Raw genomic sequence first — 25,448 nt, forward strand, 5'->3', positions numbered from 1 at the left:
GAGTGGGGGGGTGTGTTGGACTTAATTGGTGAATTTTGATTGTGACGGCAGTTTGGTTTGGTGCATACATTTCTTTGATTGCAAGGCGAGAGAGAGAGGGAATCAGGTGCCCTAGTATGCAAAATAATAAAGAAATCCCTTTTCAAGGACGGTAGTTAGTTTGTATCCTGTGAGAGAGACTGAATTGGAAAATATGAGCGTTATTTCATTTGATGGCTAGATTTCTCTATGTGTTTTATGGACCCTTTGATCTTTTAGCTAGTAGTTGAGATCAATTTGTTTGTGGCAAGGCAAGGCATGAAAGTGAATGGAAAGAAAAAAAAAAAAGAAAAAGAAATAGAAAGAAAAGTGGAATTCCTTGGGACTAGACAGGGCACTGTTGCCTTAGGAAACAGGGTGACTTGTTCGAAATTCCTTGGAAGGAAACTCAAAAAAAAAAAAAAAATTCTTGCATCAATATCTCAATGTCTTATGGATATATGCAAAAAGTAAAGCTACCAAGTATTTGGGTGTCTGGTGTATGCTCCACCATGTCATTCAGAGAATAGTAGTGGAGCAGAAATAGAGTTTACTGTTGTGAAAAAAAAGCTTCTGCCTTAATGCCTGAAAAGAAAGTATGGTAAAAAATACTCAAAGCCTAAGTCTTTGGTTCCATTGATGCTATGAGTGGTTTACTTGAAGGTGAGTAGTGTTCAGAAAATATGAGGAGATCCCTTGAACTTGATGCATGCTTGTTACTTGAATTGATGTGGGGTGATAAAATTCAAGTGTGGGGGAACCTTTGGCTCCTTGATCTTTAATTGAGCATTTTTTGGGATTATGTGCACTTTCTTACTTATGCCATGATTGAAATTTGCAGCATCTTTTAACTTATTGAATTTTGGGTGTACATTCACCGCAAACACCCATAAGACAAAACTCGTCCACTATGGGTAACCTAGGGGTTTAAAGGCTTGTTGCACATGCCAAGTGTAACCGTGATTCCTACGAAGGGGAGTTAGGATTTTTGCATTCTAGATTAGTTTTTTGTTTTTGTTTACTTGAGGACAAGTAACGTTCAAGTGTGGGGGAATCTAATGAACACATTTATGTGTGAAATCTTAGGGCCATAAAGCATGCATTTTTATACTTGGAACAGAACTACTCGAGGTTTTTGTTTGTGTTTTCAAGTTTTAGGTGAATTCTTGTGAAAATTGAGCAAATGATGCTAAGGATCATTTTTAAGCTATTTAGTGGTATTTGGCAGTAGCCGGAAGCGCCCAGGAGTCGAGAAAATAAAGTTTGGATTGAGTACTAAAAGAATCATGCCAATTAGTTAAATTTTAATGCAGTCATAGTGGGCTCCTTAGCATAATTTTGAGATGTTAAGAGTACGGATGCATAGCCCATTGAGTCAGCTTCGTAATGGTTCAAACAGCACTTGATTCCAAGTTGAAACGAAGAAGTTACGGTTGTTTTCGTAACGATGTGCGAAAATGGTCTATAGGGGTTTATTTATAATTATTGAAAATTGGCTGGGGACAAAGTAAAGCGAAAGTTCGAATTCAGGGGGCTTTAGTGTAATTCATAGAAGTTATCTTTTCTGTTAGCCGAAAGATTTCATTTGGAAGGCTCTGGAGCAGTCTAACTTCAACTTGAGATATAAGCACCCCATGCTCCACGTTTTTTGAAGGATAGAATGGGTATTTTATTTATTGTGAGTGGAATCCTAGTCATCACCCTTATTCTCTCACTCCTCCAACTTTCCAATGGCACTTTTGGAATTGTACTATAGATAGATTTCTTTTGAAAATAATTCTCTTATCCATAGAAGGTTGAAAAGTCAAAGATGCCTTGATCTCATTGCTTGGAGAAGACACCTACAAGGAAAAGGATTACTTTTTGATAAATAGAAGGTTTATGTAGCTAGGATTTTTATCTCTCTTAGTTTTTATTTTTTTCCTTTTTCTTAGGATTCAAGGTATTGTAAAGGAGGAAGGAGAAGAGAATATTCTCTTTTCTTTGGGAATATTTCTCCTACCACTTCCCTCTTCTCTCTTCTCCTCTCTTCCCCCTATAAATACCTCTATCCTCTCCTTTGTAATGTGGTTCAATTCATTAGTGAAATTTCTTCTTTTCTTCTTATAGTTTTTGGCTTTCTAAGTTCTAGTTTGATTTCATGCTTTCAATTCCATGGTTGTAATGCTTTTGATTCATGTTTTAATTTTATGTCTTCAATATGGTTGTAATAATTCTAGTTTAGTTTCAAGCTTTCTAGTCTAGGCTTCTAAATTCTAGTGAGAAGATTTAGAAAACTTGAAAGAGGAAGCCATGGTAGGATTATTCAAGTGCTCAAGCTTCATCAAATTACATTCATGCAAGGATTAATTAGTTCATGCAATTCAACTTTGGTAGAAGGGAGTATTAATTTCTTATTTTTATTTTTATGTTCTTCTCCTTAACCTCTTAATTTTTTATAGTTTCTAATTTCTTCTTCTTCTTCTCTACCTCTTTCTTCTTCTATTAGTTTTAGTTTATTAGTATCCTCATCTCCACTAATCCCTCCACTCTATTAGGAATTTTAATTCTCCATTTTTTTTAGTTTATTCTCATTCTCTATCTCCCTAGTTCAATCATGTTTTTAGGATTCTTATTATTATTTGGGAAATTTACACATACCCCCCTGAGGTTTAACGAAAGGATATTTTCACCCCTCAGGTTTGGAAAATTCTGCGTAACCCCCTGAGGTTTGTAAACGGTAACAGATAGGTCCATTCTGTCAATTCATGACTAACACTGTTAAAAAATAGACTTGAACTGACGGAATTGCCCTTCTAAGAAGAACCCAAAAAAAAAAAAAAAAAACCTGCAACTCATCTTCCCCAAAAGGGAAGATGAGTTGCAACCATCCCAGCCCCATTGATTTGTTAAAACGTTTGCCACTCAATCACTCCTCTTCAACCTCTTTGCTTGAACCGAATCATCTGCTCCAGCAGAAGGAAAGTAGCAAGCATTCTCTTTCAGCTGTTCTAGTGTATTATTCAAAGCCACAACCTTGGCCTCATTCTCTTTAGCGACTTTTTGCCAAGTTTGGTTCTCCATTTCTACCCTTCTCAAGCATTAACTCTATTGTTCTTTTGGCCGCTCTTGCAATGTCTTCATCCTTTCGTTTTAGTAAGCTCAACGCCTTTGATTCCATCTTTTTAAGAAGGGTAGCCATTTGTTGATTCCTTTATTCATGTAAAGCTGATCTGAGTCTCTCATTCTGTGTTTTTTCCCACCAAATAAACAGAACTGAAACATCAAAATAAGATACTATAATCAATCATATACAGAACAATCAATAAAAAAATAGATGCAGTTCCTTTTTACCTGTAATAGAATAAAACGATCAATCTCCAATGCTTTCTTATCAATCTGAGCAGCTAAACCTAGGTCTTCCTCAAGAAGGGTCTCAATTCCAAACTCTTTCCTCCATGCCACCGTATTCTTCATCATGGTGAATGCGTCCTTCACCTTCAAATCCCTGGCATGAAGGAATTTCAGAAGGACCACATCGCTCCGCTCATAGGCAAGCAAAGGGATTCCCCATATTGACACCTCCTCTGGTGGTGGTGGTGGCAGCACAGCAGCGTCAGTTATCTCTTCTTATTTTGTTTTAGTAAGTGCAGCGGCGGCGGCGGCCTCTGCCTCCCCTTCCTTTTTTGGAGCCGCCACTGCAGTTTCCTCAACCGGTGCTGCAGGAGCAAAGACGGCTATGATGGTCTCTTCAATGGCTTCAACAATCTTAGCGCCATTGTCATCAACATAGGTTATCTTCTCAACCACCTCTATAACCACCACGACTGCTGGTTCCTCAGCTTCGGGTGCCGATGCCAGTGGTGTCACTTCATTCGGCTTCTTCGATGGTGCTTCTTTCTTCTCCTCCACCATGTCTGAGACTAGTATCGGCTCTGCAACTTTACTAGCCTCCATCTTCGAGGGCTCTTCCGTGATTGTCGGTACCGACGTTTCTTCAACAGCAGTTGGCTTTTCCTCTACAGGGGCAAAGGCTTCTTGAATCTCAGCCTTCTTCTCTTCCTCCTTTGCCGCCGGTGGAGGAGCAGTGAACTCGTGTTTGTTAAGTGCTTCCTAGATAAGCTGCTTTAACTCTTCGAGGTCTTTCTTCTCTGGGTCAGGAAGATTGGAAACGATGTTACTCTCCTCCTTAAAAGAAACTGATTGAGCGATGGTCTCCTCCTCAGCAACCTTTGGCTTCTCAACCTCCTCGGTAGCAGTAGCAGAAACTTCTTCGATGAGGGTGGGTTTGGTTGACTCGTGACCTCTGGCACCGGTGGTGTTGGTGGTGGTGCATCTTTCTCAATCGTAGTTTTCTCTGTCTCAACCACAATGACTTCCTCTGCTTTCATTTGGGTTTCCTTTGCCATGGTTGAGAGTAGAGAGTGATGGTGAAGATGGTGATGATTCGGTTCAGGCAAAGAGGTTGAAGAGGAGTGATTGAGTGGCAAACGTTTTAAAGAATCAATGGGGCTAGGATGGTTGCAACTCATCTTCCCTTTTGGGGAAGATGAGTTGCAGGGTTTTTTTTTTTTGGGGTTCTTCTTAGAAGGGCAATTCTGTCAGTTCAAGTCTATTTTTTAACAGTGTTAGTCATGAACTGACAGAATGGACCTATCTGTTACCGTTTGCAAACCTCAGGGGGGTACGTAGAGTTTTCCAAACCTGGGGGGTGAAAATATCCTTTCGTTAAACCTTAGGGGGGTATGTGTAAATTTCCCTTATTATTTTTATTCACTATTATCATCATGTTAGGATCTTAATTTAATTAATTTTGTTTTAATTTCAGATTTGGTAGCGCCATTTCAAGTGTGAGAAGCAAGCAAATACAGTCCAATTCAAGCACCTTTGGGTTTACCTCTCTAATCTCTTATCTTTACTTTTTCCTTGTGTTTTTTTATGTGATTGTGGTTTGTGGCTGCGATTTATTCCTTCCAATCCGTGGTAGTTTGATAGGTTAGATGCTTATGTGTTAGGATGCCAATCAATTCATGCCAATTCAGTTTTCTAGATGCGTAATTTTGGTAAATGCTTGTGAGTTAGGACGCGTTAATTTTCGTTAGTTTAATTAGTTTAATTTAACACTTTAATTTGATTCACTTTGCATTACTTTAAAGTGAGTAAAATAGGGTGGCGTATATCTCCTTGAGTTCGACCCGTAGCTACGATTGATCCGTACGCTTGTGGTTATTATTTTGTGCAAAAAAGTTTTTGGCGTCGTTGCTGGGGAGATTATTGTCCACTTTATTTTTCTGATTTTTAAGTAATTCGAAGTGCTTAGTTTTTATAATCTTTTCCTTTTCTTCTAAAAAAAAAAAAAAATCAGTTTTTGAAAACCTCATCTTGTCTCTCTTCTGTTTCAAAGACTGTGCACCCAATCTAAAGTCCTTCTTATGCTCAAACCTAGCCTCTTTTGGTGTCCCTCATAGGATTAAATTACCTATGACGCTGCATCTTGACTTGGTTGGGTGGAATGGCATATGACTTATCTTTGGAGGTGACCAACTTTGATAACAAGAAAGCGACATAGTGAGTGCCTAGGAAACAAAAACGTATAGTAGTCCTCCACTCTACATCAGAATCCAATTGGAGTCACCCGTAGGTGGCTCTTGAAGACTATACGGGTCCCCTTGTTGTCAACCTATATGGCAACTTTACAGCTTTGGAACCACTGTTTCGATTCGAGGGACAGATGCACTATCTACCTTGGACTCCCTCTTGTTTTTTATTTTTTCTAGTCTTTTATTTAATTTTTCTAAAGGAGACTTCATATCTGTTTAGGTAGCTCAATTGTGGATCCATGATTCATCTAATCGTCTTATTAGACTACCATCTTCTCCACCACCTTTGACCCCACCTTTGACCATGGGTGAATCTAAGACTCTTAAGGATAGGTTTTACCCTACTAGGGCTGCACAACCTTCTTGCATTAGTCTGCCTATTGTTATAGGGAACAATTATGAACTCAAGATCAACTTCATTAGCATGCTACCCCACTTCCATGGGATAGCCAATGAAGATGCATATCTCTTCCTTAGGGAATTTGAGGAGATCTGTCTTCTAATTAAGGTTTAAAATTTAACTGATGATGCAGTTAGGCTTTGGTTTATACCCTTTGCCCTGAAGGACCAAGCTAAGAAGTAGCTTTATGGACTGCCGACTAATTCCATTACTACATGGGATCAGTTTACCATTGTCTTCTTGAGAAAATTTTTCCCTCTTCACAAGACCAATAAACTCAAGAGTGACATACTCCAATTCAGGCAGAAACCACATGAGTCCTTCTCTAGATTCATGGAAAGATTCAAGGACTTCCTGTTAGAATGCCCTCACCATGGTATTGACTTGTGGCAAATCTACCAAATTATTTATGAGGGCATAGACTTTCAAACCAAGCAGCTTTCAGAATCTATGTGTCCTGCAGGCTTTACCTCTTTTTCTGATGAGAATGATGCCTGGACATTCTTGACCAACTTGGCTGATAAGACTAGGGAGTGAGAATCCTCCTAAGAGGCCGAAAGGACCACTAAGGATCACATCATTGATGGTGTACCAGCCAAGGAAGCCAAACTGGACAGCCTCATCAAAACGTTAGAGTCCATTGTCCTTAAAGAGCCTATGTCGGTTAACCAGGTCAACCATGTGTCAATGTGCAGTTGGTGCCACAACCCTGGACATCTTTTGGAGGAATGCCCCAACACCTTTGTGGTATTCCAACATTGAAAATGTAAGTGCCCTCTACCAAAATAATCCATATAGCAACACTTACAACCCAGGATGGAGAAATCACCCTAATTTCTCCTAGAATCAAGGGAACCAAGCAGGCCCATCCAACTTTCACAATCAAGGCCGCCAGCTTGGCCTCCAAAGGCCCAACTTTGCACCACAAAGCCAAGGTATGTCTCCTCACCCCTTCCTCCCTCATCCTCATTTAGGACCTTCTATTAATTCTGCTAGGCCTCCTCCCCTTGCACCCTATCAGCCACCCCCAAGGTTTATCAATATAGGAGAAGCAACAAGAATGAATGAGATGGAGAACAAGATAGCCCTTCTTATGACAGGCCACAATAATATTGAGAGACAGCTCACCCAGCTTGTCACCATCATACATGAGAGGGAAACAGGGAAGTTACCTAGCCAACCTAAGCCAAATCATAGGCATCAGGTTCATATTCAGCAAGGTACCCAAGACCCTCCACTCAATGTTGTACAAGGCCAATAGCATCAAGGGCACTCCAATAAGGTAAATGCAATATATGCTTTACGGAGTGGTCGTGAGTATCAACAGGTTAGTACACCTCAATCTCTACCATCTTATACTCCTGTTGATTCTCCCCCTTCTGATAAGGCCATTGAAGTGCCTATTGCTCCTGGTTCGTCTGATGAGCCTGAAGTAATTCCAGATGATTCTGTTGAGACATTCAGGGTACCTAGGGTTTGTAGGTAGTTTAGGTTGCATAAGGTAAACCAATTATTCCCTATAATTTAGTAGTGTTTAGCAAACTTACCTGTCAATACATCGGGGTTCGCCTCAGCTTCTTCATTCATCATCACAAACACCTTTCCTCACGTTCAATTGTCCTATGGCTGGAAAGGTCTGGCATAGGGCTGATTCGGTGAGTTGTTGCCATACCCACGCGATCTGCAATCTCTAGCCATGTGCCCTTCCTTATTGCACACATAGCACTTATAGGGTGGAACAGCAAGTGTTGAGGCTTGGCTCACTTGACTTATTGCTGGTCGGGTTGGCGAAGCTACTGTTGTCGCTTGACTCGTAGTCAGTTGAGCAGGTCGATTGAATGTAGGACGAAAAGGGTTCTGTCCCACGTTCGGCCTACGATACGGAGTTGAGATAGAATTTGAATTGGTTCTGTGGTAAGCTTTATTTGGCCAGGCATAGGTTTGGAAATTGTTTGGCCTCTTGCCTACAGACGACGTCACAGCTTACTCTTTCTCTTTCTCTTTAAATCTATCTTCCATGGTCTTCGCCTTGTCGACCATCTGAGCATAATCCCGGATGTCCATGATGGACAATACTAATCCAATCTTAGTCTTGAGTCCTTTCTCGAATTTCTTTGCCGTACTAACTTCCCCTTTCAGGTGCTCTGGAGAAAAATAAAACAAGTCTTCAAATCGCTGTTTGTAATCCAATACCGACTTGGTTCCTTGCACCAATGCGATGAATTCAGCTTCTTTTCTATCCCTGTAACTCTTTGGGAAGTAGTTCTTGAAGAAAACTTCTTTAAATTGCTCCCACGTGGGATTTGGGTGAGTAGCTTCCAAGTTAGGCTTAGTAGCTTTCCACCAAGCTTCGGCTTCATTTTGCAACTGATAACCAGAACATATCAGCTTCTATCCATCCGTGCACTCAAGTACTTCAAATGCCTTCTCTAGGGCACTAATCCACCATTCCGACTGCATTGCCTCAGAAGTTATTTTGGAAAATGCAGGCTGTTGGAGTTTCTTGAATCTCCCCATAACCTTAGCGGTAGAGTTCTCCGCTAAGTGTAGAGGCACAGGAGGTGGAAATAGTACGGGCCGATTGGGTGGTGGTGGTGGTGGTGGTGGTGTTGTGCGTTCATGCATCATGGTTGTAAACTGTGTAGACATCTGACCAAGCAATTCTTGTTGTTGTTGCATGGTCCGCATCATAGTGGTCATGAATGCAGTCACATCATCGGCTACCACATTTGGCTGAGGTGCTGCAGCAGTGGCTTGTGCAGCTGCTGGTGCCACTGATGAAGCAGCCGATGCCTTAGAATTTTGAGCCTCTGTCCCATTTGGCAGTTCAACCTCCGGTATAACACGAGGTTGCTTCCCTTTGCGACCACCATGAGAACTTCTTCTTGTGTTGACCATTGTGGCTTCTCTGAATAGAGGAGCAGGTTCAATATTCCAATATTGCTCATCGAGGTCAACAATTATTTCCTAGCTAGTACAGGTACAAACCTAGTCCATAGTTCCAGTGAACTTCATGAGCCGCACCAGTAAGGTGGATTGTTAAATATGTTATCTTTGTTCGTTATGAGGTGTTTTCTTTCATTTTGTATTTTGTCTCTTCTTAAATATTTTATGTAATGGTAGGCTATGCATGACACTAGATAAGAGATTTCAAATTTTTAAATAGAAGGCTTTTAATTATTTACCTGGTCTAACAGGCAAGCAATTCCAGCTTCTTCCCGGTTACAAACTCCATCGCAAGTAGGTACTCTATGTCGGCTCTTACTTCTTCAGCTAAGGACATAAAATAGTCTCACTCTCCCAGTCCACTAATGGCAGCAAGGGCTAAATAAAAGTCTAGCCTGTTCTTGGCTCGAGGTAGTACCAGTCGTATCATCTTAGTCTCTCTTGCAGCTGTCTAATATAGATCATGATGCTAGGGTCTCCAGCCTTGGTTGAGGTAATGGATCCTGTCATGGAAAATGGTTCTAAACATCAGGTTATACTTAATTAGAAGAATTAAGTACATGTCTACTGGAATTTAAATGACTAAAATCAATAAAATATACTTGGGTTGGCTCGAGGTACCTTAGCATCTAAAGTGTTTTGATTGGCTAGACAACCTATGAGATCCTATTCTTGGCTAACTTAGACTTTGGATAAGGTAAAGTCTATGCTCCCTACACGTCGTAAATACGTGTTACAACATACCTACATATCTATGTTCGGTTTTACATAGCAGCACTCCAATTAGTTTGTACATCACAATATCAAGCACATATTAATTAAATATTACACATACCAATTCTCATAAGTATGTATATATATTTATATATTTTAGGCACTTATATCAAACATATAAACAAGGAGTTTAAATTTCATATGTGTCTTACTAAGATTCCAAGTAGAAGTTGTATTCCCTTAACTTCACGAAAATTGTGTTTGTTTAATTAATTAGTTTAATTAATTATTTATTTATATATATATATTTTATAAAGCATTAGTAAAAATCTTTATTTTTATGTTCAACAAAGCTATTATAGGTGAAGTCCAAGTTCCCATGTGTCAAAAGATCAAAATCAGCAAAAATGCATTCACTGGGTGATGTCTCTAGGCGTTGGATACATCGCCCAGTGCCATCACCCAGAGAATCAGGGCACAGGTATATGAGTCAGAGAGGGGCCCATATCAGTCCTAACTTCTTCTAAACTTCTCTAAACACTTGGAGAGACTATTTGGAGGGTAGTGCGACTATTCCCACACCAATTCCTCTTACTTCTTCGAGTTCCTCGCGAATCCACGTGTGCCTAGGTAAGGATTCTTGGTTACATTCTCCTATTAGGTTTTCTTTTATTCCATCTTGTTTTATCTAGGGTTTTTGTTAGATTTCCTTACCCTAACTATTTTTTTTTCTTCTCTTTTGTAGCAAAATGTCTACAAGTCACCGCACGGCTAGAAAGTCCGTGGTACAGAAGAGACTATGAGTGGAGTGTGATCATTCTTCATCATCATCATCCATAGTGCCACCATCTGCACCTAGGGACGATTCTTCTTCGGAGGAGCCCAAGTTTGACCGATTCCTCTTCTCTAGGTACGAGTATTTTAAGGAGTGGAACAACTTTAAATCCCTAAAAATTGTAAATGGTCGGATTGTGCGGGTGGATGACTTTCACCAATATAGTCTCTTTGCTAGGTTCAATGCCCTAGGTTGGGCTTCTATGTTGACACCTACTGACCCTTGTTATCCCAACTTGGTTCGGTACTTTTACTGCAACTTGGTGCCATCTGGGGCACAAGAGTTTGGACTATTGAGTAGGGTGAAGGGAGTGGATATTAGGTTGACCACTACCTCACTAGCAGGGATATTGGGGCTGCCTATTACTGAAGAGAGGTGTTACTACAAGCCTCGAGTTGACATTTCTGAGATGTTTTCTTTGGAGACTAGGAGGATGGTCTTCAAAGAACTGATAGGGTCTGAGAGCACACCCAAGTCTGAGGCTTCCTATAAGCCTAGTGCTCAAGTGATTAGTAGGTGTGTTACCTACAACATCTATCCCAAGGGCGGCAATAGGGGTAGTATCTCTATGATGAGGGCCTACATCACATACTGTTTACTTGGAGCTAGTAGAGGGGGTCCGATCATAAACCTCCCATACCTATTACTCCAGGTTATGTTGTACCAAGCACAGAACCCTTCTGATGGGAAACTTCCATATGGGAAGTTCCTTACCTCAGTGTTTCGGCATTTTGAGGTTCCTTTGATGGGCAAGTATGTGGAGAGGGACACATCCAGGCCTATTGATAAGACCTCGATACTGAAGATGAAAGTGCCAGGGGAGGATCCACCAGAGGATGAGGAGCAAATAGAGATGCAGCAGAGGGATGAGGAGCTAGAGGAGGTGCAGGGTGGTGATGATCATGATGAGGAGCTGAGAGATATTGAGGGAGACATCCAGGGCGAGCTTGGAGAGAGGCAGGGTGTTGATGAACAGGATGTGGGTTAGGGTGACTTCGAGGGTGTTGGCACACAGTTCACAGACTTACCTGCCTATGAGGCGATGGGTGCTACCAGTTCTCAGGTTCCAGGGCCTTCTGAGTGGGCACAAATGATGTCACATTTCCAGGGCCTCAGTACCTAGCTTTCTGACATGGCGACTAGGATGGATTGGGGCTTCACATCATTGGAGAGCAGGGTAGGGTCTGTTGAGCAGCGCTTGGACTTTTGGGATAGATTCTATTGTGTAGATTCACGTTATTTACAGCCTCCACCGAGCGACTAGCCTCCACCAGGGTAGTTCTTTTGACCAGCATTGGTGTCTATGCTAGGTGGTTCTGACTTATCTTTTTTTTTTTAGCTTATGTACTTTTCTTTGTTTGAGATGTATCCAGTTTTAGTTAGTTTTTTTTTTTTTTTGTTAGCTTATGTAACTATTGAAGTAATACTTCCAATCAAACTTATGTAGTGGCTTAGCCACAGTTATCTTTAAATTTAATGGTAATTTATGCATCTTTTTATTTATTTGCATCTACCTCCCTTGTAGCCTTTAGTTATTACTTGTTTTAGTGTTGGTAGCTTATTAACCCTAATCTACACCCCGTGAATGTAAGAAGAGCCTCACGCTCTGATACCAAGCTCTGTCACACCCCAAACCATCCCCTGGGAGGATTAGGTAGGTGACCCGAATTGCATAACGGCAATCGGCCAAATCCCACGGATCTAGAAGCAGTTATTACATTCATGGTTCCACATTCATCACATTACTACAGGTAAGATCAGAGTGTTGCAGAATAAACTACAACTATAATAAAAGAGTAAGCATAGCAATACGGGAATGATAGTGATATATACATAAATATAGTGTTCTGAAACATTCCCACCCAGATACAACCCACAAAGAGAAACTAAGCTGACAAAAGCTAAAAGAAAGAAAGATATACATACATATATGTACAGGGTGAGATAACTCAACCCCAAAAAGAAAAGAAAGAAAACTATAGCAGAACCACAAATAGAACGGGGATAAACTCCTAATAAAAACAAAAAGGAGTACCCAAGACACAAAACATCAAGTGCACTCTTCAACGGTCTTCATCAATGACCACCGAGAATGCACGCATCATTGGCACGACCTCCGTCGGGGTCCACACCAAGATCATCATAACAACCAAGGCTCTCCTCTTCATAATGAGCCTCCATGCCACAGCGGCATCGATCTGCAAAATCATCTAAAGAAAATAATGCATAACAGAGTGTGAGCCCCACTGAGCTTGTGAGCAAAACATATCATCATGCATGCACATGCAACCACATTCCACATGATCCTACATGATATGCAAGTCCAGATTATTATTAGCCACCTAGCAATACAACTAAGTCAGGTCAGTGCTACTACAATCCCTAATACATGTATCCCTGGTGCGGGCATGGTTACCCCTTCCCGCAATACACCTATTGAGTTGTCGGAGAGGACCAGTCAGCTCCCGCATTCATTCACCAAGGTCAGCCCGACCAGCCCTCTGTTATTAACCTGTAGGGAAATCCATTCCTTTTCTCTTTTCTTTTCATTTCTGGCATATAACCCATAATCACCATTCCGGTGCAAACACATTTCTTTTCATTTCATTTCTTTTCTTTTCTCATATACACATATGGTCACCCTCACAGGCATCCAATACCTTAACCCCTGTTGGCAAGGGTGCATAGCACAGGTGATGAAACTCTAACCCCATGTCTATATGGCATCGTATGAGTCGAGTGGTGTCAACCGCATCCCATTCTACGGGCTACCACAGGCCTCATTTCCAAGTCGACTACGGCATCTAGTCTGACATTCACAATCATCAGATAACATTCACAGTGTTGATCAACAGACAATCATTATGTAGTAATTTGAGTAATTGAACAGAATTAAATAACACAGCACTTAGGATTTAACAATTATTTGCCTGCAGACAGTTACACATGCATATATGATATTACTTCACTTACTTGGGTCTGGTTCTAGGAACTCGGTTGCAAATTCAGTTCCAACAGCAATCTGATTGTAGACCTCGAGTGCAGGATCAAATCCTAGATGTAAATAAAAAATTGTCATGTTAAGTTTCCAATCTGTCTCTGGTAGTCCTAGGGTTAACCTAAGCTCACTGGGTTGACCCGGTGTTCAGTTGGTTCTCATTTGGAACTCTCTGGGCCTTGCACTGGGCCTTAGGCCTATGTCCTTGTACATCATCCAGAGATGGTGATCTAGGGGTAAAATGGTCATTCTCAATAATTGTACCTGACCCTAGGATATAATAGGCTTACTGTGCTGCCCTCAGCCTGACAGTGCTGCAAGACCAAGCACAGGCAGGGTTTCCATCACCTGCGGGGCCCACTTGGGTTCCCAAGCCAAACCTTCATAAGGACAGATGTGGGGAGGGGCATTTAGGTCATTTTCCACCTTCCCACACAGCACCATGGCCAATGGATGAGGTTCCCTAAGCCAGATCAGCAACTTTGCAAACTTCCATTCACTGGGGATGTCTCTGGGCATTGGGTGCATCGCCCAAAGTCTTCAAATCGATAATGGGCTGAGATCCCAAGGTTGCAGCTCATAGGCAATGATCAAATCATCACCCCATGCATGTTAGGGCATAAGGTGACCCCTGGGGTGATCTTCATCATGGTCCATGTGGATTTTCCACTGGGTCCACCACTTGGCTGCCAGAGGCTGCCCAGACAGCCCAGTAAATAGTGTCATAGGGTTTTCTCCAATTGCAGATCTGGATTTTGGTCACATGCAATGCTGTAAACAGATGCAACATGGTGATTCAAGGCTACTACCACCTAGGGCTTGGTCCCATGCAGCCAGGGCTTGCATCCAGGGTTCCAAACAGCCAAGCAACTGGGCATCTGGCAGTGTAGCTATGCACAGCCAAATTTTGGCTTCAAGAACAGCATATTAGACTTATAAAATTAACTCAAAATCTCAGATCTCCCATGCTCTATGCTTGCATGGTAGATCTGGAGCCATCCATATCATTTCCTAGCTATTCTGGGCTGCCAAAGAGCAGGAATCCATACAAAATACAGGAATAAAGGGAGGCAGCAGGTATAGGCATAGAGATGTATACCTGAGTAGAGCTTGGGTGCCACAAAAATCAGGGCCTAGGTGTGAGAGCAGCTCCCCCCCTTCCTTCCTTCCTTCCTTCTTCTTCCTCTCTTCTTTCTCTCTTCTTTTTCTTCTTTTCTCTCCCATGAAATGAGCAGTGCCTAAAGCTCAAAATGAGCCTAAGGCTCACCTATTTATAGGCCCAACCCCCATTAGGGTCTGTTTGCCTGTTAAGGCCCTTTTTTAAAATGTGTTTTTGGACGGTTTCTCAGTGATTTTGGGCACACTGGTGGGGTCCACAGTGAACCAAGGCTATGAGGTGGTCCCTCAGACTCCCCTCTATCTATGGAGGGTGCCCATGTCCATTATGGGTGGTCTCCATAATTTAAAATTAATTTAATCAGCTGTTTTGCACACTGGGCGATGTCTTTGGGCCTTGTCTGCATCGCCCAGTGCCATAACCCAGAGATTCCAGCAAGGCTGAATCTCAGTGGGGCTTGCACAGGGGTTTGACCTTTGGTCAGGGTATTGTCCCCACATGCCATTTAGAGGTTTTTACACACTTTTCCAGAGGTGGGTCCCACAGTTATGGAGAGGAGAGAGATTACCTGGGGTCCAGGCCATACAAAATGCTGTGAGTTGTACAGCCACAAGGGTCAGTGATCCACCTACTGACAGACATGTAGGATGATCCACACAGGGTTTCTTCATCAATCCAAATCACTAGAGTGATACTCCACAGTGTTCTTGGTTGCCTGGTCAGGGGTTCCTGTCCTTCAATCAAAATTCCAACCAGTCAGGAGCAGGGTTTGACAGGGTTTGGATGAGCGACTTCAAGATTTGGCTTGGAGGCCTTCCACCAGGCTTCAACCTAATTTTGTAGCTGATAACCCGCACATATCAGCTTTTACGCATCCGTACATTCAAGCACATCAAATGCCTTCTCTAGGGTACTAATCCATTGTTCCGACTGCATTGCCTCCGAGTTCAACTTGGAAAACACGGGTGGTTGGAGTTTCTTGAACCTCTCCATCACCTTCGCTGTAGAGTTTTCTGTCAGGTGTTAAGGTACAGGTGGAGGAAAAAGTATTGGCCGGTTGGGTGGTGGAGGTGGTGCTATACGCTCTTGCATCATGGTCGCAAATTGAGTAGACATTTGGCCTAGCAGTTCTTGTTGTTGTTGCATGGTCCGCATCATAGTGGTCATGAAGGCATTTACCTCACCAGCTGCTACACCTAGCTAAGGTGCTGCAGTAATGGCTTGAGCAGCCATTAGTGCCCTCGGCTAAGTAGCCGACACTTCAAAATTTTGAGCTTCGGTTCCATCCGGCAGCTCTACTTCCGGGATAGTTCGAGGGCGTCTTCCTCGACGACCACCACAGTTGGTTATAGTGTTGACCATCTTTGCTTTTCTGGAAGAAGTTACTTGTTTAATAATCCAATACTTCTTACCAAGGTCAATAAGCATTCCAATTTAACATATGTACATTCCCAGTAAGGTGTATTATTAGTTTATTAGTTTTGTTCCAGTTATTTGTTTTATGCCAGAGGAGTGTTTTATGCTATGATATGTTATGCAAGATGTTGTCTTGAATTTAATTTAAGTAACTATTTTCTTAATTATATACCTGTGTCTAGTAGGCAAGTGTCTATGACTGCCAATTGGTGATGATAGTCTACAAGTAAAGGTATGCTATGTCACCTCTAACCTTGTCAGCTAGGGATAGGTAGATGGCTCGACCCATAGGTCCACTAGTGTCTACAAGTGCTAGGTAAACTACCAACTGGTTCTCAGCACGGGCCTGTGTCTCACGTATCCGAATCAGTTTCCTCCTTAATTGCCTAATATATCGCATGTTGCTAGGGTCTCCAAGCCCGAACAACGCAACAAGGTCCTGCCATGAAGAAGTTCTAAGTATCAGGCCACTATGGTTACTTAATCTCAAGAATTAAGTACAATACTATAGGGGATTTAAGTAGCATGAGCAGGAAGAAAAATAGGTCAACTCGAGGTTGCACAAGGTGTCTCGGTACCTACGGGGTTCAAATTTCACTCGGCAGCTTAATAGATCCTCTTCCAGGTTGAACTAGGTTATGGGTGTGGTAGGGTCTATTCTTCTTATGATTCTATAATCACATAGAACAACATACCTACATACCTATGTTTGAGTTTGCACAGCATCACTCAACCATGGTTCGTACACACATGAAAATAGACACATAATATTTAATATTAAAGGTACACAGTATTATTATTATTTTTTTTTACATGCATGTATTTATGTTTATAACCATTTAAATAAAAGAGAGAAAACTTTAATCCCCATATATCTTAATTTGATAGTTTACCCATAGGTATAACGTATAATTATCTTGTTTAGTCATTTTTCGAATTATTATTTAATTATTTATACTATTATATAATATTTATTTTTTTTGACATATTTATTTAATTAATGTTTTTAGGTTTATTATGCTGTCTTTAGGTGAAACTCACAAGTCCATAATCATTTATATAAAAAACGACAAAGAATCATTCTCTGGGCGATATCTCTATGCTTAGGGCTTACATCTCCTACTGCCTGTTGGGAGCTGATAAGGGGGGTCCAGTGATCAACCTCCCATATCTACTAATGCAGGCCATGTTATACCATGCTCAAAACCCTTCTGATGGGAACCTACCGTATGGAAAGTTCCTAACTTTAGTGTTTCGACATTTCAATGTTCCCCTAGCTAGAGAGTACATAGATAGGGACGGGTCTAGACCTATCAGTAAGACCTCGATCCTGAAGATGAAAGTGCAAGGGGAACCTGAGAGTGATCCAGAGGAGGGAGATGAGATGGAGCTGGGACAGGAGCAGGAGATTGGCCTGCAGGAGCAGGGTGATATTGAGGGGACTGGAGCACAGTTTACTGACTTGCCCTCCTATGTGCCGACTGGTGCTACTAGTTCGCAGATGCCAGAGTCCTACGGATGGTCTGATATGATGGCACAATTTCAGGGCCTCCGCACCTAGCTTATAGAGATGTCTACGAGGATGGATCAGGGCTTCACATCCCTAGAGGGGAGAGTAGGTTCCGTAGAGCAGTGCTTGGATTTCTGGGACTCTTACTACCGCGTCGACTCTCGACAAACTCAGCCTCCACCAAGCGACATATCTTCTCAGGAGTAGCTTTCCCGGCCCGAGTTTCTTATGTTTAGCCTGACTTGTTGGATGTATTTCTGACTTTCTCTTTTTGTTTTCATGGTTTATGTAGTTTTTTTTTTTTTTTGTCAGCTGATGTAATTTGGAAGTAGTACTTCCAGTAGAACTTATGTAGTGGCTTCGGCCACAATTAACTTTTCATTATGTAAATATGTGTTCTACCTTTTTTTTACAATTACCCCCTGTAGCTTTTACTTATTGCATGTTTTATTATTTGTAATTTATTATTCCTATTCTACCATTGGTGAATGTACAAAGAGCCTCGCGCACTGATACCAAGCTCTGTCACACCCTAACCACCCCCTGGGAGGATTAGGTAGGTGACCCGAATTACATAACAGTAATCCGCCAAATCCCATGGATCTAGAAGCAGTTACTCCATTCACAAACACACATCCATAGTAATACAACATGTAAACTCAGAGTGCTGCAAAAACTATAATTACATTAAAAGATAAAGGAAGCGTAGCAATACAGGAAATGATGATATATACATAAATAGGTCTGATCATTCCCTCTCTCACACCCACAAACAGAACAGTAAAAGATATTAAATACATCAGCTTAAACAAAAGGAAAATATATACAGGGTGAGGTAACTCTAGCCCCCAAAAAGAAAGAGAAAAATTAAAAGTAGAAACGGGGATAAACTCCTGACAAAGTAAAAAAGGAGTCCCCAAGACAAAAAGCAATAGCATCAGCATCCACGTCAACACCCTTCACGGGTCAGTCCTCAGTAGTCACCGAGAACACTCAGACCATTGGCACGACCTCCGTCGGGGTCCACACCAATATGGTCATAACCACCATGGCTCTCCCCCGTGTAATAAGCCTCCCCGCCACAGTGACATCCACCTGTACAATCATCTAATAGAAAAACATGTATAACAGAGTGTGAGCCCCACTGAGCCCGTGAATGAAACATATCATCATACATGCATATGCAACTGCAATCATATGGATCCTACATGAAAATGCAGTCCAATTATTTATTAGCCACCTAACATCACAACTAAGGCAGGTTAGTGCTACTACAATCCCTAATACATGTATTCCTGGTGCGAGCTTTTAACCCCTTCCCGCGATACACCCGTTGAGTTATCGGAGAGGACCAGTCAGCTCCCGCATTCGTTCACCAAGGTCAGCCCGACCAGCCCTCTATGATTAACCTGTGAGGCATCCGTCCCTTTTTCTCTTTTCTTTTCTTTTCTAGCTTATAGCTCGGCATATAGCCTATAATCATATTTCTTTGCTTTTCTTTTTCTTTTCTCATATATACGGTAACTCCCACAGGCATCCAACACCTTAACCCCTATTGGCAAGGGTGTGTAGCACGGGTGATGAAACTCTAACCCCATGTCTATATGGTATCGTATGAGTCAGGTGGTGTCAACCGCATCCCATTCTACGAGCTACCACAGGCCTCATTTCCAAGCCGGCTACAGCATCTAGTCTAGCATTCACAATCAGCATGGAATAATCAAACAGAATTGTCCAATAGTCAACACAGTGTTGCTTTGTATTTATGAGGTTTGAATTAAACATGTATCATAGTATTAATATTGTAAAGATTAAATTCAGCATATTATTCATGTTACACGTACATACACGATGACATTCCACTCACCTTGGTCTGGTCCTACAAGTCCTGTTGCTGGTTCAGTTTCGGTTGGAGTCTGGCAATGCACCTCGAGCGCAGGATCAAATCCTAAGGAATTAAATCAGACATGTGTTATTTAATATTCAAAATTATTATTGGATGTCCTAGTATTGATCTAGACTCACTGGTCTGACTCAGTACTCAGTCTGATTTCACTTGGAATTCTCTGGGTCTTGCACTGAGCTTTAGGTCTCTGTCCCGGTGCATCATCCAGAGAATGTGGTTCAGGGTTAGGTATGATATTTTACCATTGTGGTACATAGTTCATAGTCCCAACAGTCTCACAACACAGCCCTTAGGTCAGTAGTGCTACTGGACCAACACAGGCAGGGTTTCCAAGCCCTGCGGGGTCCACTTGGGTACTCAAGGTGTAAATACTTGTGGACAGATGTGAGGAGGGGTATTTTGGTCTTTTTTCACCTCCTTACGCTGTTTATGGTCCACAGGTGGAAGCCCCCAAAGTTAGACCTATAAAACAGCCCATAATAATTCTCTGGGTGATGTGTGCATCGCCCAGAGCCTGTTTAAAACGTGAAAAGGCTCCAGACCTTGGGTTTTGCACCACAGGCAGTGCTATGGTCGATCCTTCATACATGTTAGGTCATTGTGGACCCCATGTGGAGTGTTTTACAGTGGTCCATATGGATCATGGCCTGGGCCCACCACTTGGCAGCCAGGAGCTGTCCAGACAGCACAGGGAATAGTAGCCCAGCTGTGTTCCAGCATATGGCCATGGATTGGGCTGTATGCAAGGGTGATCCTATGTAAAATAGGGTAGTCTAAGGCTGTTGCAACACAGGGCTAGGTCGAGAGCAGCCTGTGTGCACAGATCCAAGCCCAGACTGCCCGTTCTTGGTGCAACAGGGCAGTGCAGTCTGGCACAGGGACAGATTTTGGTCCCAAGTATAAAACACCAGTAAAAATACATGAATAACCCTTAGATCTTCCATGCAATCTATTTGCATGTTGGATCTGAGGCAGTACATAGCAGCCCTCAGGTGATCTGGGCTGTCCATGACTAGAAACACCATTGATAAGCACATTTATGTGTGAAATCTTAGGGCATAAAGCATACATTTTACCACATTGGATAGAGTTACTTTGGTGCTTTCTTGTGCTTTTCAGATTTTAGGTGAATTCTTGTGAAAATGGAGCAAAAGATGCTAAGAATAGCCGGAAGCGCCCAGGAGTCGAGAAAATCAAGTTTGGATTGAGCACTGAAAGAATCATGCCAATCAATCAAATTTGGATGTGATTACAATGGGCCCCTTAGTATAATTTTGAGGTATTAATAGTATGGATGCGTAGCCTGTCAAGTCAGCTTCGCAATGGTTCAAACGGCACTTGATTCCGAGTTGAAACGAAGAAGTTACGGCCGTTTCCGTGGATAGGGGTTTATTTGTAATTATTAACAGTCCGTCGAAAACAAAGTAAAGCGGAAGTTCGGATTCCAGGAGCCTTAGCACAATTATCAGAAGTTATCTTTCTCTCAGCCGAAAGATTCTATTTATAAGGCTCTGGAGCAGTCCAACTTCAACTTGAGATATCTTGGGCTCCCGAACTCCAAATTGGACGAAATTTGGGTCTATTTTGGGTGATTTTTCGTAAGGAATATAACAGTGAGGCCCATATAAGCATCCCATGCTCCACCTTTTTTGAAGGACAGATTTGACATTTCATTAACTGTAAGTGGAATCCTAGTCATCACCCTTGCTCTCTCTCTCCTCCAACTTTTCAAGGGCACTTTTGGAATTCTACTTGGGATAGATTTCTTTTGAAAGATATTCTCTCATCTATGGAAGGTTGAAAAGTCAAAGATGCCTTGATCTCATTGCTTGGAGAAGACACCTACAAAGAAAAGGAAGCACAAGTTAGAATTAGAAAGTTACTTTTTAATAAATAGAAAGTTTATGTATCTAGGATTTTTTTCTCTCCCTCTTTCAATTTTTTTTTCTTTTTTCTTGGGATTCAAGGCAATGTAAAAGAGGAAGGAGAAGAGAATATTCTCTTTTCTTAGAGAATATTTCTCCTACCACTTCCCTCTATAAATACCCTTGCCCTTTGGGTTGTGAGAAGTTAGTTCTAGTTCAGTTTTTAAGTTAGTTTTAGTTTAGTTTTAATTTAGTTTTTAGTTCAATTAATTAGTGAAATTTCTTCTTCTCTTCTTCTAGTTTTTGGCTTTCTAAGTTCTAGTTTGATTTCATGCTTTCAATTCCATGGTTGTAATGCTTTTGATTCATGCTTTAATTTTATGTCTTCAATATGGTTGTAATAATTCTAGTTTAGTTTCAAGTTTTCTAATCTAAGTTCCTAAGTTGATGACAAGACTTGGAGATTTAGAAGAGGAAGCCATGCAAGGTTTGTTCAAGTATCCAGGTTTTTACTCTCTAAACTCTTAAACTCATTCTCCCTCTCTTCTATCTCATTCTCTCTTCTACCATCTTATTCTTCTTCTTCTTCTCTCTCTATTTCTTTTATTTTTTTTTTATGTGGTTCTGGTTAGATGGATATGTGTTAGGACGCCAATTTAATTCATACCAATTTAATTCGTTAGATGCTTATGAGTTAGGATGTGTTAATTTGTTAGTTTAATTAGTTTAATCTAACACTTTAATTTGATTCACTTTGCATTACTTTAAATTGAGTAAAATAGGGTGGTGTATATCTCCTCGTGTTCAACTCGTAGCTACGATTGACCCGTACGCTTGCGGTAATTATTTTAACTAAAACAACCATCAAAACACTGAGATCCAAGGTGAAGAACAGAGAACCAGTAGGTAAGGGATATATTTTTATACCTAAACCTGGTCTGGTAGGCTGCTGGGGTTGAGCTTGGAGGCAGGGGTAAGCTTCCTCTCCTTTCCCTTCTTCTTCTCCTTCCTTTCTTCTTCTTCTCCTCTCTTTTCTCTCTTCTCTCCCTTCCCACGGTTTGAACAGTGTATAGAGGCTCCAAAATTAGGCTGAGTTCTCTATTTATAGTTCAGCCACAACTAGGGCCTGTTTGGCAGCCTAGGCCCACTTTCAAGAATGCATTTTCGAACTGATTTTGGGCCATTCTGGCCACTCTGATGGGGTCCACAGGGGTCCAAGGGTAATTTATGGTGCCCAAGACTCCATCTACCTCTGGAGGGTATCCATGGTCAATATGGGTGGTCCCCACACTTCTACTGATTAAAATATTCAATTTTACCACTCTGGGCGATCCACTGGGTGATGTGTGCACCGCCCAAAGAATACAGCAAAGCTGTAATCCTTTGTACTTGCACAGGGGCTTGGCCCAGGGCTTAGGCCTTGTGCCTACATCATGCCCAGGGTCAAATGCACCTCTTTCCAGGTGTGGGCCCCATATTTATGAGGAGGAGAGAGATTACCTGGAGTCCATGTTGTACATTATGCAGTGGGTAGTGCAATTGCATGGGTCTGCAATCCATCTTCTGACAGGTATGTGGGAGGACATTCTCGGCGGTTCTCCATTAAATTCAATCACTGGAGTGATGCCCCATAGTGTGTTTGGATGTCTTGCCAAGGGTTCCTGTCCTTCATTCACAATTCCCAGCCTATTAGGGGGTAGGTTTGACATATTTGGTCGTTTATTTATTGGTTTGGTGATATTATTGGCAGAAATGCATCATGCATGTGGAATGGAATCTGGGAACCGAGGGTAATGTCGGTCCCGTGATTGCCATTTGGTTATTATATTTGCATATTGTATTAGGTTGGAAATTGCTTTGTGACAGACCGACCAGATCTTCGGTACCACATTCGCCGTACTTGTATGTGGTTGTGTATGCCATAGGAGATGGGAGGATAGTGTGGTCGACGGGGAATCTGGTACTATGGCCCCGACCTGGGTATATGCATCTACATGCGCTATTTTCCATGTAGATGCATAATGGTTAGGATGAATTATCCCCAGTGCTACACACCTTACCAACAGGGGGTGAGGTGTTAGATAACCGATGGTGGACCGACGTATTGGAATACTATGCTCAAATTCGGAAAATGCTATGCGAGAGTTTCGGTACCGAGTGAGAGCTAAGGTTATATCGGGGGTTTACGGATAATCTAATGTCTAGTCCGATACTGCTGACTTTCAACCGCAACTCGGGTGGCATCGTTGGGCTCCGTCATTTTTGGGACTAGGGATGTTACCTAGGGCGTTGCAGTAGCACTAGTACCTGACTTAGGCATTTGTTTGTTAGGTAAGGAATAATAAAATGAACTCATTCATGCTTTCATGTGCATGATTGTAAACTAGATTTGATGTACGAATTGTCCTGGTGGTATGGGATGTTGTGGGATTCGTTTATCATGTTTGGTTTGCGTCATTGGGAAATGTGCATTCATGATTGATTGTGTATGCTTGTGTGCTTTAATTCACTTGTTGAGCTTAGTGAAGCTCATTCAACATGGAATCCTTTTTTTATAGATTTTGATGCAAGACATGCCATGTCGGTGGACACCGATGATATTGTGGGTGTTATTGAGCATGGTGGTGATTGGTGGATTCTAGAGTCCAAGGGACGTGGAGTTGATTGAGGATGTGATGAGTGTGCCTATGGGACACTATGATCGAGAATAAGATCCTCAAGTTACTTTCTTTTTATTTATAGTTTTGTGATGTTTTTGGTGGGCTTGGCCCCAACCTTATTTTTAGTTCCACCTTGAGATGTAATAACTTAGATTTATTTACTACTATGTCTATTTGAAAACTTTGGATGTTTAAAGGATAATTCACACATGGTTATGTATATTTTATCACGAGTCTAGCTTCCGCACTCTGATTTATTCCTATATCTTCTATTTCCACTGCTTCAATTATAATTATGTTGGATTAAGGACTGTGAGGGCTGACTACTACTTCTGTGATCTTGGGGATGTTGGGGTGCTTGTGTGCATCCCAGTCACACCACCTTGATCGTGGGAAGTGGGGTGTGACAGAAAATGTAAATTAATTAAAAATAAACAATTTATTTAGATTTGATAGACACATCACAATATCGATAACAATAAGAATCATATCGAGACCACAATTTAGGAAAATAGGAGTTAAAATGTAATGAAGTACAAATAGAAGGTTAAATTCTGAATTAGAGTTTCAGTAACTCCTGGAAAGAAGAAGGAAGAGAATAGAACTTTTATTCATTTTTCCCCTTTCATCGAATACAATCTCCCTATTTATGACTCACTACTAACAATCAAGAATTCTAGAAGCTTTTCTAACAATATCCCACCCACTAACTCACTAACAGAATCCCAGCTGGAACCCACTAACTTGCTAAGCCATATTGTAATCTCTTGTCCAGTTCGGCTCTCTTCTTGATCTGGCGCTTCTTCTTATTTGCTGAGCTGGCTGAAGATGTCCACCTTGTCCATTTGGAATAGCAGTATCAACATCTTCATTGGTAGAAATAGAATCTGGTATCAACTCACTGCTAAGGGTATCATTAATGAGCTGATCATTCAATGGAATAGGCTGGTTCATTACAACTCCATCTCCCTCAAAATCAACCTTGTCCTCAAGGTGGAGACCAGGGAACCTTTGAATAAAAGGCTGAAAATTCTCCCAGGTGGCATCTTCCAAGGCCAATCCCTCCCATTGAAGTAAGATCTGGGGTACAATGCAACCATTCAGAACAACCTTCCTAGCAGCCAAGACTGCTATCGAACGATGTACAGGTTGATGTTGGTGGCTGAAGCGAGGTAGGGACTTATGTAACACAAAAAGTGGATCCCCCCGAAAAGGTTTAAGTAGAGACACATGAAATACAGGGTGTATCCTACTCCCTGTCGGCAATTGAAGATAGTATGCCACCTTCCCCACCCTTTGGATCACCTGAAAGGGGCCATAAAAACGTTTGCTCAGCTTCTAAGAAGTGCGAAATTGCACAGTGCGTTGACAATAAGGTTGTAATTTGAGAAGCACCCAATCGCCCTCCGTGAACTCAAGCTCCCTACGGTGTCCATCAGTTGCTGCCTTCATTGTAGTTTGGACCTTTTGCAAATTAATTTTGA

The 25,448-nt window shown here is 41.6% G+C and overlaps 1 non-coding gene and 1 pseudogene across 1 annotated transcript; both read right to left on the reverse strand.

The window, feature by feature from the left end:
• Positions 1–3,159: 3,159 nt before the first annotated feature.
• On the reverse strand, positions 3,160–6,638 carry LOC122663031 (annotated as a pseudogene).
• LOC122663512 lies at positions 6,271–6,377 on the reverse strand. Its single transcript, XR_006333177.1, has one exon. It is a non-coding gene; the product is annotated as a small nucleolar RNA R71 (small nucleolar RNA).
• Positions 6,639–25,448: the final 18,810 nt, after the last annotated feature.

The sequence above is a fragment of the Telopea speciosissima genome, chromosome 5 (assembly GCF_018873765.1).
Source record: "Telopea speciosissima isolate NSW1024214 ecotype Mountain lineage chromosome 5, Tspe_v1, whole genome shotgun sequence".
NCBI lineage: Eukaryota > Viridiplantae > Streptophyta > Magnoliopsida > Proteales > Proteaceae > Telopea > Telopea speciosissima.